Below are 13,054 nucleotides of genomic sequence, written 5' to 3' on the forward strand. Positions count from 1 at the left end.
AGTGTCTTCCCAACTGCATGACATTCACCAGCGTGGTGGAGAAGCATGTGTCTTTCTGCAGAGGGACAGTGATATTCCTTGCTCCACAGTGCTGGGTACCTACAAATGTGATCACTCTTCCTGTGTCCCTGAAAAGCAGCTTCTCTATCTACAAGCTTTGTGTTAGGTCAGCTTTCCCAAGGCACCTGTTTAGCTATCACCATGGCAAGATGTTCTTGGATTAATTGAGCATCCCAGGTCCTTTGATAACCCCAGTACTCAAAAAAACTCTAAACAAGTAAATACAGCTCTAAGCTGCTTAATAAAATGAAATTTAATAAAGAAGTAATAATAGCCTTAGGAAGGGAGGCAGTTCAGAGCTAGAATATGAATAGAATAAGCTGTAGCTGGTTAGTTTTGTAACTGATACAGTATTTCATGTTATTTTTATCCTTCCAGTTAAAACCAGATACTGCCATTCTTAAAGAGCAGTGAATCTATTTAATTATACCTTTAATAATCTCCGCTTTCCTTTTGAAAGCCATATTTTGGAAGCAGAATGTCTCTCCCACTAAGGGCTGTCTGCCAACTGCTTTCATCTTTATCCTTTCTGATTCTGCAGTCTTTTACCCATGTGAATAATTTGCTCTTAGAGCATGCTGTTTTTAGCTCGTGGCAGTCAAGAAGAGAGAAATCAGTGTAGATTGCTGGGGTGAGTGACCAGGAGGTGAAACTTGAAAGCCTTGAATATTGGCTGCTTCAGCCTGACAAGCATGATGAAGTGTGCATGAATGGGGAACTGCATGGAGCCATGAAGGAGGGTCAGTCACAGGACCTGAGAAAAGAATATAAAAAAGAGCAAATAAATAAGATCCCCTGAGGTGGAGAATAGAGACTCATGTAAGAAGCTTCTGTGAATACTGAACAACTTCTAGCATAGGTTCACCTTTTAAATCTTTTACTCACATTTATTGTCCACCTTTTTTCTCATTTGGCTTAACCATGTGGGAGGCCACAGGTTGGCATGAAGATGTTTACAGACATGGCATTGACATTTGTATTTAGTCAAATACACTTTTTAAGATAGTTTGGATTTATATGATTTTTAACTTCTCAGAAGCTGACACTTTCTTGTTTCTTGAAGATGGAAAATGGATTTGTTTCCTTGCAGTGCGAGACTTGAAGCTGCTTTTCTAATGTAAAACCATTTTGAATGTATCTGATTTACCGCTAACCATCATTTGCTTCTTTAATTTTTTTCCAAATTTCAAGTACCCAATTCTGTAACCAAAATTGCCACAATAAAATCTCCCAGTCATATGGCAGATGGAATTAAGGATGGAATTAGGAGTTTCTGCTTTGGATGCCGAGCCAAGTGTTCAAGAGCATTCGAAATGTTGAAATGAGAGAAACTGTCTTGGAACAGGCTGTTCTTATCCTGAACCAGATTTCTTGGTGTATTTCCAGCAGTACTGAACATAACTGAGAAATAGTCCCCAGAACTAAAATTTTGGACCCAGTAGGACATGACCTGTTTCATTGTTTTGCTCCCTGTGGTGTTAGAGCCAACCTAAAGCAGGGTAATCAGGCTCACCAGGTGTCCAAAAGCAGGACACAGAGCAGATAGATTACTAACCAACAATTCATCCTATGCACATGAGGTTCTCAATTGCTGAATTCCTTGGGTTGAAGTTAATTTTGTGTCACGAGACTGGATTTAAAATAAACCCTGAAGTTTTTCATTGTGTCAGCCTGTAATACATGGAGGGAGGTCAGCAGGATCATATCTGGTGCAGGATAAGGGCTTACAGGAATACTATAAAAAACAGAACATCACACTGTTCTATTCTCCAAAATACTAAAACTTCATAATCTTGCATCTAAATATGAAATATTGAATAGTGAATGTCTCTATAGGTGCCTGTAAATCATTCAAGTTTGGAGAACAAGTAAAACATTTGCCTAAGGGAAACATAAATTTTTATTCCCGCTATGGTGGGAAATGGATGTGATTTGTAGGATTGCTGTTGGTTAAAATGAAATACAGTTTATTGCATAAAGATGAAGGGATTCAGACATGTTCCATATGCAGGGTTATTTCTGTTGTGCTGTATAGGTGTATGGCTTAACTATCAACAGCTCCTGTTCTAGGGAGCTCAGAGACAGACTGAGAGTAGGAATCATGCCTGGACTGTCATTCAAGGATAGAGTTTAGGTTGTGTGGCAGGTACCTCATTCCTCCACATCCTGTTCTTATATCCTTCAAGTTCAGAAGTTTAGGAATTGCTGACCAAACCACAATAGAGGAGAAAAAGACATTGGCAACCTTAGGTATCTAAGGTGATGTTAGCTGAATGTTATTGACATGTATAAGCAGAAAACCCCAGAAGTTTCTGAGTGTTGATCAGCTCCAGAGGTTAAAAAATCAACACCATCAATGCCAGAAGAGCTGTTGCTGAACCTGGAGCACTGTCAGTCATCTTCTCCAGACCTACCAACTCTTTTGTGTAGCACACAGCATGATGTAATGTCAAGAACGTTATTGAAGCAATGCCTAAGGTGTCTTTTCCTGTAGGTGTCCTCATCTCCCAGTCTATTCACTAAACTGTGTCTTAGTTTCCAAAAGCCTGAGGCACTGATGGATTCTGCACAGATGTTTCTCACAATACAGCCCACCTGATAGGACAGAGAGCTCATCAAAGCATTACTGGAGAACAACAGTAGCTCTGCCATTGGGGACTATTGGGTCCATCTCCACCTAAAGCTTCCCAAGTTTTGCATTGAATCCCATTGTATAAGTCTCACTACAGACACAGAGTAAGGGTTAGAAACCAAAGAAAGAGAAATCTAGATGCACAGGGAGAGAAGGACACTCAAGAGGGGTTGTCAAAATAGTTGGAAGGCTGTTGGTAGGGTTCCCTCAACACCACATGACCTGAGCATGTGGCTGATATTCTGGCTTAGAGCCCAGTCAAGGTTTAGAGTCAAGATCATGGCTCTGAGAATGAGAAATTCAACCATATAGTAGGAATGGACTTCAGAGGTGATACCACAATAAATTGAGGTCTTGTACTTGGGCTCTCTCCTGAATGCTGCTTTGACTGGGGACTGGAGTGCCCCATGGATAAGGGACATCTTAGGGGTAGGTGAGGGATGGGGTCAAGTGGCTCTCAGGCAGGGACAGTGGGGTCATAGAATCATTTAAGTTGGAAAAGACTTTTAAGATCATCAAGTCCAACAGTTAGCACTGCCTTCTCAGCCAGAGCTTTGTTCCCTTCTGCCTCCTTCTGAGCTGTATTTCCTGGGCTCAATGTGGATGGTGCTTGTGCCAGCACCATCTGGGCACCACAGTTCACTGGGAGTGTAACCAGAACAGAGGTGTAGAGTGTGCACAGCAGCCCTCAGTGCCCTGGCAGGGGATCCACTCATGCTGCAAGCATTAGGGCTGTCACTGCCAGAGAGGAAAAGAGCCATGCCTTAGCACAGCCAGGGTTAACACAATACTCCCTCGACACCCACTTATTTTTCTTGGGACAGAGCTACTCTCCTATGTAAATAGAGATTAAGTTCATTGCATCTTTCTAAAGGACCCTACTATCTAGTTGTGTTTAGAATTGCACAGAGGTCCAGGGAGAGGGCAGAATTCCCAGTTTCACTAAGGAACTTTGTTTTCAAGCCTGTATCTTTTTTTTTTTTAAACTCTTCTCTATTTCCCAGAAATGTGTTCTGCTTTTTGACCCTTAGAATACATATCTCATATTTCTAGCATGCTGAGAGATTCCAGCTCCATACTTCCTTACTTCCTGTCCATGATAGTTTAACCTCTAGGCATTCACATTGCTTCCCCACCATCCTCAAGCTGTAGTTTTATGTTTCCTTGCCTGTTGCTGTCCACTTCATACTGTTCTCTGCTATTCTCTGTTTGGATTTGACATTCCTGTTATTTCTAGTTAAAGGAAGTGACTAAACACTTTTACATCATTTTACTGTTGCTGACATTTTATGGCTAATCAGAAAGGCCAATTACAACCTTAAGAAGAACAAAACTTAGGTTCTTTTACAAGAGCTGTATTTGCAGGATGAGAGTTTGTGCTGCACTGTGACAAAGGCATCAGCTTGGAGCAAGGAGATGCCTGAGGGCTACTTCCAGCTTCTGGCCTTGTTGTTGGGGATACTACTGTGGCAGTGGAGTACTATTAATTTTGAAAACATAGACACCTGTTCTCTGCACCAAGTAATCACTGTTGATCCTCACCTTGCTGAGTCACTGGGGAACCACCAATGGAACTGCTTGGACTCAAAAGCAAGTTCCATCTTAAACTTCATGTGGAAGCTGGCTGTTATTGATAGTAGCTCCTAACTGTAGCCTGATGTAAATATTATTCTCTGTCATGTGCTCTGTTGGAAATTATTTCCCATCCATCACGTGTTCTCACTGAGACAGATATGTTGTCACTGCTTCTGTTGTGATTATTGATTCAGCAGTTAAACCTTGAATGTCAGGTGACTTCATGTGTCAACATAAATACCACTGGGACAGGAACCTGCTTTTGGGTTTCTAGTGGATCATGGGAAATAAAGTTTATAGTTTGTAAGCTATGATTTGAGATGGTTCTCTGTTTATCTTGAACTCCTCTGTTATGACATACTTGCGTTTATCAGGAGATTCCATTTAACTGTCCAACACATCTATGAAGCATGAGCTAAACACTGACTGTAGGTGGAGGGTTATAGGTGAATGGATAAAGCCTGTGTTTTTCAAAAAGACTAAGACTTAAGTAACTAAGAGGTTACTTAAATCTCCCTTTTTCTTTCTTGTTATAAATCCCTTTATAGATCATATTCCAGGACTCCTGCTGGGCTGTGACTGTACTTCAGCCTGTTTTTCAGAAAAGCACCGAAAAGTTGGCTCAGTTGCCGAAAGGGTCAGAGGACAGGCAGCTTTTTCAGTCTCAGTGGGTTTCTTTCTCTCTGATTGTTCATTTAGAGTAATATTCCCAAAGCCTTTTTTCCAGGTTGTTGCATGGGCAGCCCCCTGGGACTTCAAGGACCAAGGTGCTGCAGCCAGGGGGGTGTTAGAGGGGACATGATTTGCAGTGCATTTCAGAAGCTGCTGCTTTGAGAGTGCTCTTTCCCAGTCACCTCATTGCTCTGGGTTCACTGGAGAGGCAGCAGTACGTGACAGGCCTGACAGCACTGAGTCCTCTCAGTGGTGAAGAAACAGGGGTCAGATATAGCTACTTTGGCAAGTCCTGTTTTTCTAAAGCAGAGACTCACCACCATTTTTCCATTGCTGGAATAACAGCAGTCTGGGGGATCTAGAGTGATGAGCCTGAAGGGACGCAGCACAATGGAGATGTGTTTTGCTCTGGAAATTTTTATCATCCTGTAAATCAGAAGCTGGATGAAACTGGAAAAATCCATTAAACTAAATTATCAAGGGATACCAGATACAAAGAGGCACTTGTGGCTCATGAAGTTTCTGAATTTCAAGTATTTGGAGGATGAAAGCTCATTTAGGGAAGAATCACTACACATTTATTATTATACTCTTCCTCCTGTTGTCTTCCCTGGGCATCCAGTACCAGCTGCTATCAGAAGCAGGAGCTGTGGGGCTCTCAGTTTGACCCACCTGCCTGGTCTTATGTTCAAATGTGAATATCATCAGCATCTAAGCCTATTGTTTAGAAAGGATGGAAATGTAAGCAAATGAGACAAATGTTCTTTAGATGAAACTGTGTCTATGACCATGAAACCAGGACAGGGCTGTGCTGTATGCCTTCACATTTGAACATTGAACTGTTTCAGGGGGATTTTAATTTTTTTTCTCTTTCTAAGCAATGAATTTTCTGAATATAAATACTTCTGGTTTTACTGAGTTTATGTTTTCCAAACGGCTGTTTGCTTGACCTTGAAAAAACAAGCCTCCAAAATATGGTGTTGAGTAATCTTGGCCACTAACATGTGTGTGATGAGTGTATTTATTGTGTGTCCAACCCTGTTCAGACTGACTGAATTTCATGTCAGGCAAGGAAATATAAAACGTGTACAGTCTGCTGAGAGTGCAGGCTTTGTAAGTTTCTGAAATCGTGAACAGATCTGTCCTTGATTCTCCTGCTAGTGTCAGACCTTGGGGAGGAAGCAAAAGAGGGAAAGTCCAACTTGGCTCCGAGACTGAAGTGGCACCTTTTTAGCACTTGACATGAAATAGACATTGACATGCAGGAACTGGGCTTCACTTGTCCCAGGCAGTGGGAAGTGGGAATAGGCAAAGGAAGGAAAAAGTGCTGATTACTTTTTGGCAGGAGCAAAGGGCCTGCTGAGGGTTGAATCCAGAAGCCTTTGGGCCTTGGTAATGGCTACCTGACTAAGTTTTCCCATTCCAGGAGGTGATAGGTGCTGGGCAGAGCTGCTGAAGAAAAGAACTGTGTTCCTGTGGCAGAGGCAAGGCTGGGCTCTGCCATGTCAGGAGGGAGCTGTCAAGGAGAGAGCAGCCCCAAGCACCAACTTTTGGTAATAAGGCACTGCCCATGCTTTTGGGCAACCCAGAGGATCTCTGTAACTGATTATGACTTCCACATGTTTTGTGGATGGAATGCATTATGGCTGTTCAGCACTCAAGGGGCTGCACCAGGAATTGCCAGCTGGGAAAGTTATGTGGACGTGAAGCAGATCTCAGAAAAGAAAGCTGCAGGCAGGAGTGTAGCTGCCGATGGGATAATGTGATGAGAATACCTGCAGACACCTGGTAGGAGAGCTGTGGATCTCAGCCCTCTGTAAGTCATGTAGGGGCCTGGAGTGACAAAGTTTGGTCGCTGCTTGTGTAGAGCATCTAAAAGACTCTGCATGAGTTGTGCAGTGAAAGTGGAAGTACTGTGAAAATTGCTGGTGCAGACAGAAAGGAGAAGAGGGCCAGAAGGGAAGCCAAGATGCCATCAGCCTCATGGCTGTGGCACCTGGAGCTGGGTTTTGATTTCCTGAATTTCAGAGAGGATGATGTGTGATGCCGAAGGACCATGTCTGTTTTCCATTCTGGCTGCTAGCATGGAGCTCTGGAGATGCACACTGTGATCCAGTTTCTGTGTTCCAAAAGCTTTTAATTTTATTTAATTTTCATTCAACTAGGACACCCTGTCCAGTCACTGCTGGAAGTCCTTTAATCTGTTGCAGACAAACCCCAGATGTTTCTGTGTGCATTACTTATTTTGTCCTCTCTACACTGACCCTGGTGCACCATGTAGAAACTGTTTCTTTTTGTTAAATGCTGCTGCTTCCATCGGTTCTTTGGTCTGGAGACCAGCAGCTCTGCTTTTTATGGGCAAAAAAAAATTAAATTAAAAAACCCAAAAAACCCAAAACAAACCCCCACAAACGCTCAAGATTTTCTTGAGTCAACTTTTTTCCTCATGCAACCACCTTTATTTTAATTACTTCTGTGGAAATCTACACATTACTGTACTTCCTTAGGGTTTGAATCCAGAGGAGGCTTGTGAAATGTACCATGCTGGTACAGCTACTGCCACATGATTTTGAAAAGGAGCATGTAATTGTTGAGAACTCAGCTGTATTGCTGACAATAAATTACTTGTATTTTCCAATCTGATAAGCTGAAAACGTCTTACTTCAATATGGTAAGAAATTTAACCAGCTTTTGTACAAAGAAAGGTCTTAAAATTAAATACACAAGGTAGAAAAGAAGGAAAGGATATGCATGAAATTCCAAAACCAGCTTATTCTCTGCAGAAATGCAAATATGTTGTACTCAGGCATCTCAGCTCAAGTATTCTTGCACTATATATTTAACACTGATGAAGGTTAATATTCAGATTCAGAATATGGGAAAGCAGGGATTTTTTCCATTCCCATTGTTCATGCTCCTGAGCAGCAGTTGACTTCTTGCATTTTCTACCCCATGTTCCAGCTGAGTAAATTTTGGGACTATAATACAGCTTGTCCCTAGAGGAAAAAGTGTAAAATTTTGAAGAGAGGAAGGAGACATTTACAATGATCAGAGTGTGGGAAAGTGGCTAACGATAAGTAATACTACAGCTCCAAAGGGAATTGTGCAACAGTCTGGAAACACCATATTTGAATACCAGGGAATTTCCAAAGTAAAACAACAGTGGAAGATAAGCAGGGAAAAAGAAAAGTACAGAAAACAAACCCTACACGACTGATTTTCTCTTTTCCTGTATGCTGCTCCTCCACTTTCTAGGGAAGAAAACAAACAGTTTCATGTACTCTAGCACAAGGAAAGGGTTACCTCACACAAGCTCCCAGGGCCATTCAGAAGGAAGGGAAGTCATTGTGAAGCAATGCTGTTATCCCTGGAACCAAGACAGAGCTAGGAGCCTACATCTGTAGTTGCATAATACCAATAACGTTCATTTTTTTGCACCAGGCCATGGCAAGGACTGTTTGTGGAGCTGGGTTTTATCCTTCTGTCAACCCCTCCACTGCTTTGCTTATGAAGTACATGAGGATCATGAGGGCAATTAAAAATTGCTCTTTCCCCATTCCCTTGCAGAGATCAGCTTGCCCTGGTTTCCCGTATGTGCTGGCTCGCTGAGCTCTTTATTGATTTGCAGCACTCACACATCTGGCTTGTATTCTCTCAGCTTATCCTTCCCAAAGAATTGAAAATGCAGCAGGGAGAGAGCAGTGGTGCAGAGTTCTTAGGCTGTGTTTAAGCTGGGACTCATGAGAGGGGAACCAAGTGAGAGGGAGTCTCTCCAACAGCTTGTGGCTTCCCAGAGGCACATCCTGGTCCCTTCCTACCCTTCCTGCACCAGCTGCACATGTCCTCCCTCACTCTCCCTTTCAGCACCAGCTCTGACGCTGGTGGATGTCACTGGATTCCGGTGAGATGGTAGGAAACTGCAGAACTCCAGTGGGGGTGCTGCGTGGATGCTTTCATTTCTCAGAAGGAGCTGCAGGGATCGGCAGAGGTGGAGCCTGCTGACTCCACAGGAAAGTAAAAAGTCCTTTTGAAGAGGAGATGAAATCCAGATGCTGGTCCTGTCTTGATTCCTGACTCAGAAATTGCAGTGTGATTAAGCATTTTGGAAAGCCTAATGTGCATAGCAGTACAACTCTGTCATTTACCTGGGAGTCCCAGAAAAGCCTCAGTTCTCATTTAGGGGAATTTTTAGAAAATATTTCCCATCCTTGCTCCTCTTTCTAAGAGGATGACGTTGTTTTCAGATGATCTCTTGAGACCAAAGTCCCTATTGTTTTTATGTACCCTTAATATCAAGAACTTAAAAAAAAAAAGTAAAAAGAAAAATGTTGCAGCAGCTGCACAAACAGCCTAATGCAGACATCACATCCCCATAGCTTGGGGCCCAGTGTGTACAGCCCGTGGAGTGTTTGCCCTCATCTCCTGCATGGTGTGAGTTTGCATTGACTGACTTGTGGCGTCGGAACATGGACCAGGGACCCAGAATGTGGGGATGGCAGTGGGTGGGAGATGTGAGAAACGGGAGATGTTTGCTGGGGGATAGTCCCTTTGTAGAGGTGGAGTTAGGAACTGGAGCGATAGACACTGGAGAAGCATGTAGAGGGCTTGGGAGGAACACACAGTCAAGCTTAAATAGTCATTGATGTGGATCCTTCTCCAACATGGAGAGCATCCCACAAGGGAGCTTGTGCTGAGCACGTTACTCTGCCTACATGCAGACCTCTGCCCTGCTCTTTACCAAACTTCGTGAGGTTTCTGTTTGATTTCATCCACCTTGTGGATGATGCAGTGCTGCTTGTCTGCCATTCCCATTAATTTAGTCCAAGCCAGAGATTTGCTGGTGTTGCATTTTCATCCTCATTGATTTCCTTTTTGACTTCCAAACCGTATTTCAACAGCACTCCTTCTTCTGAACATCTTTCTAGGGCTTTTGTCACTAAATCAGGATTTGAGCATGTTAACTTCTTCACTCTGTAAAGGTCCCTGGCATAATCAGTCCTTGTGTTCCTCAGCTGATGTTCTTCCCTCGTGCATTGAGAGTGGCTCATGCTGCCCTGTGCCAGGCTCTGGGCAGACCAAGGGACCTCCAGCCAGCACAGGAGCCAGTGAGCAAACCCTGATCCAGACAATTCTTGAATGAGCATGGCAGCCAACCAATACTCACTGGCAGGGACTCACTGAGATCATATAAAGCATATGATGGCAGTTATGTAGGTTGTTACTTATAGATACACATGCACTTTACTATAGTAAAGTATATTTAGTAATATTTAGTACTTTCAGTGACTTTAGTATTTCCATGTGAGTTAAAACCCTCCACAGATATCCTTTGGGTCACTACCCTAGCACTCCAGCCTATTTTAGTCAATACAGAGTTCAGACAGAGTTTGCTGGTGGTGTCTTTGGATGTACACAAAGCTCCCTTTTGTTTTCTGCTGCCAATACTTTCAGCTGTTATGGTAATTGTACTAATGAGGTTTAGTCTTTAAGAAAATTGCTGGATTTGGTCCAGAAGGGCACTCAAGAGTCAAAGACTGAATCAGAAGGTTTTGCTGTTAATCTAATATTGAGCATAGCTGCAGTGTTACAGAGAGAATAAAGTGCAGATGCTTGCAGTAAACTGTGCCTGGATATCCCCACTGAATAAAGTAAATGGAGAAGAGTTTCCCTTGGGCAGTGGTTTGTGCCATGTGTCCCACTAAGAAGAGCTGTACAAAAGTTGACTTTCACTGTGTCAATGTCACTGTGGAATTGAGGTTGCTCTGATTTGGATTCCCCAGAGCATTTCCCTCAGGCATTGCTTTCTAACCAGAAGGAAAGGAAGAAGGAGGCAGAAGCTCTACCTTTAACCTTGAAAAATTCAAGAAAGGTGTAGGAGTCCCTGAGATTCTGCTGGGTCCCTTTTGGCTTTCAGTGGTGTGAGAAATGGTTCATGTCCTGTGATGGTCCCATCCAAGTGCTTTCCCTTTGTTCATGCCTACAGACCACAAAGACAAATCCTTTAAGTGGCAAACGGAAGGATAGTGTGGCTGAGGAAAATAGTGCCAGAGTAGCATTGGACTGTTGATACTTGCCATCCTCAAGATATAAGTTTGTCCTTTCCCAGTCATCTGACACTGCCCTGCTGCTGTGCTCCTAAAACATGGAATGCTTGTGATCACCTTCCAACCCTTTCAGGGCTTGTAGGAGGAATCTTTTTAACCATTACAGTTGGAGCCAGAAGTGTGTTTTCAAGATTTGAGATGAAGTACTGCCAAGTTTCTCAGCTAGAAGTGTGAGAGTTTTTGCCTGGCATGCTTTCAGATTAAAAGGAAAACCAAAAAAAGCCTTGATTTGGAAGGTACTTAAATGTTAATCTCAGCAAAACATACATCTATGAGTAATTTTGGAACATATTTCCCTTTTCTGATTTCAATAACAAAAGAAGAAGAGTTTGGTTTTCCTGAATCAAGGCAGTTGATTGGCTTAACTGTCATTCTGAATTCTGAGAAATAACAGAAGGAAGACAAATATGAATGAGAAGTTCTTGAGTACCAGAAGTTCCTGATTCCCAGTATCTGTTTTTCCAGATGCTTGCAAATTTGTTTTTTGTGGGAGCAGAGCCATGGCCCTCAATAAAGAAAACTTGTTTGTGTGCAAAGGAAAACAATGTACAAAGTTTAGTGTGTAGCAGTTTCTGAAAAACTGTACTGAGACAAATGGATCATGAGCACCAATGTGGGACTCACAGCTGTGTCCCTTAGAAAATCTGAACAATGAATTCCCTGAATGTTGCCTATTATTGGCTTATTTGATTATCATACAGAGTCAACTGATATTCCTGGGTTATAAATAAAACATGACTGGAGGAGGGGACCAGCAGAGTATGAAATACATTAAATTTGGCTTTTGGTTGCATGTTCTTGGAAGATTTTCTAGACTCCAATGGTTAAAACTTAATCTAGAGCTGGGAAATGTAAAATGCACTTCTTATTTATTACAGTAAGAGCTTGGTGACTGTAGACAATGTTCTGAAAACAAACACCAACAGAAAGAGGCATCCTCTGGAGTATGTTGCAAAATAATTTGGACAGTGCAGAGACCAAGGCAAATGAGGTTATTTAGGACACTAGTGTGAGAATGGCTTGTGAGTTTGGTGTACATTTAGGGTTCTTTTAATTTATATTTTTAAAATATGAGATGAAGAGTGATAAATGGAGTGTCAGTATCTTAGCTTTCCTTTGTTGAGTACAAATGTCTGACTTTCTGTCCAATGAAGTTCTTTTCTTCCCCTCAGTCAATGGAAAGCAGCACTGAAGAAAAGAAGGCAAAACACAGTGCTTGAAATGTCATTCATGCCACAAATGTACTCTTTTGCTGCACACAAGGCTGCAACCTTGTTTTTCTTAGTCTGGCTGTGGGCTGTCATGAGGCAATCACCTGAAGCCAGCTTAAAGCAATACACTGCTGCTGAAAGCAAAGGTGCACAGTGTCCCCAGCCAGGCTGAAGGAGAAGCTCCTGGTGCCTCCAAAGCCTGCCCTGGTCCCTTTGGTCACTAGATTACTCCCTGTACTCTCCCACTCAGCCCAATGGCCAGCACTCTTCAACAGCTCTGCAATAACCTGAGAGGGAAACTGAGAAAGAAATCTGAGGATTTATACCCTTTGGTAATTTCTTACCCTCTACAAGGTAGCTGTGGTATTCACATCAACATTAACAATGCCTGTACCTCAGACATAACATAATATTCAAATCTGATCTTTTGATTGCAGATTTGGACAAAGATGTAGCAGGAACCCAACAATATAAAGGACAATGTAAAGATATTGTGCTTTTTTATAAGTTAAAGAATGATGATTCTATTAATAATTAGATTTCTAATTAAAATTTCCTTGATTTTATCTTGGTCTGTAACGGTCTTTAAACATCTGAGTTCCTTTTCAAGCAGCATACAAAACCCTTCATGCTGGCAGTGGAAGACCAGAGAGTGAAGTGCTACATATGGAGATTTCTGCCAAGGCAAACTATGTTCCCAGGGAATGATGGCAAATGTGAAAGTTGTGAGAAACCAACAAACAGACAAATAGAGGTCAAAGTCCTGAGTCCCAGCGTGTGAACTGCTAAGCAGCCCCCCA

Source organism: Lichenostomus cassidix, chromosome 15 (assembly GCF_008360975.1).
Source record: "Lichenostomus cassidix isolate B80296 chromosome 15, HeHo_3.0, whole genome shotgun sequence".
Lineage (NCBI taxonomy): Eukaryota > Metazoa > Chordata > Aves > Passeriformes > Meliphagidae > Lichenostomus > Lichenostomus cassidix.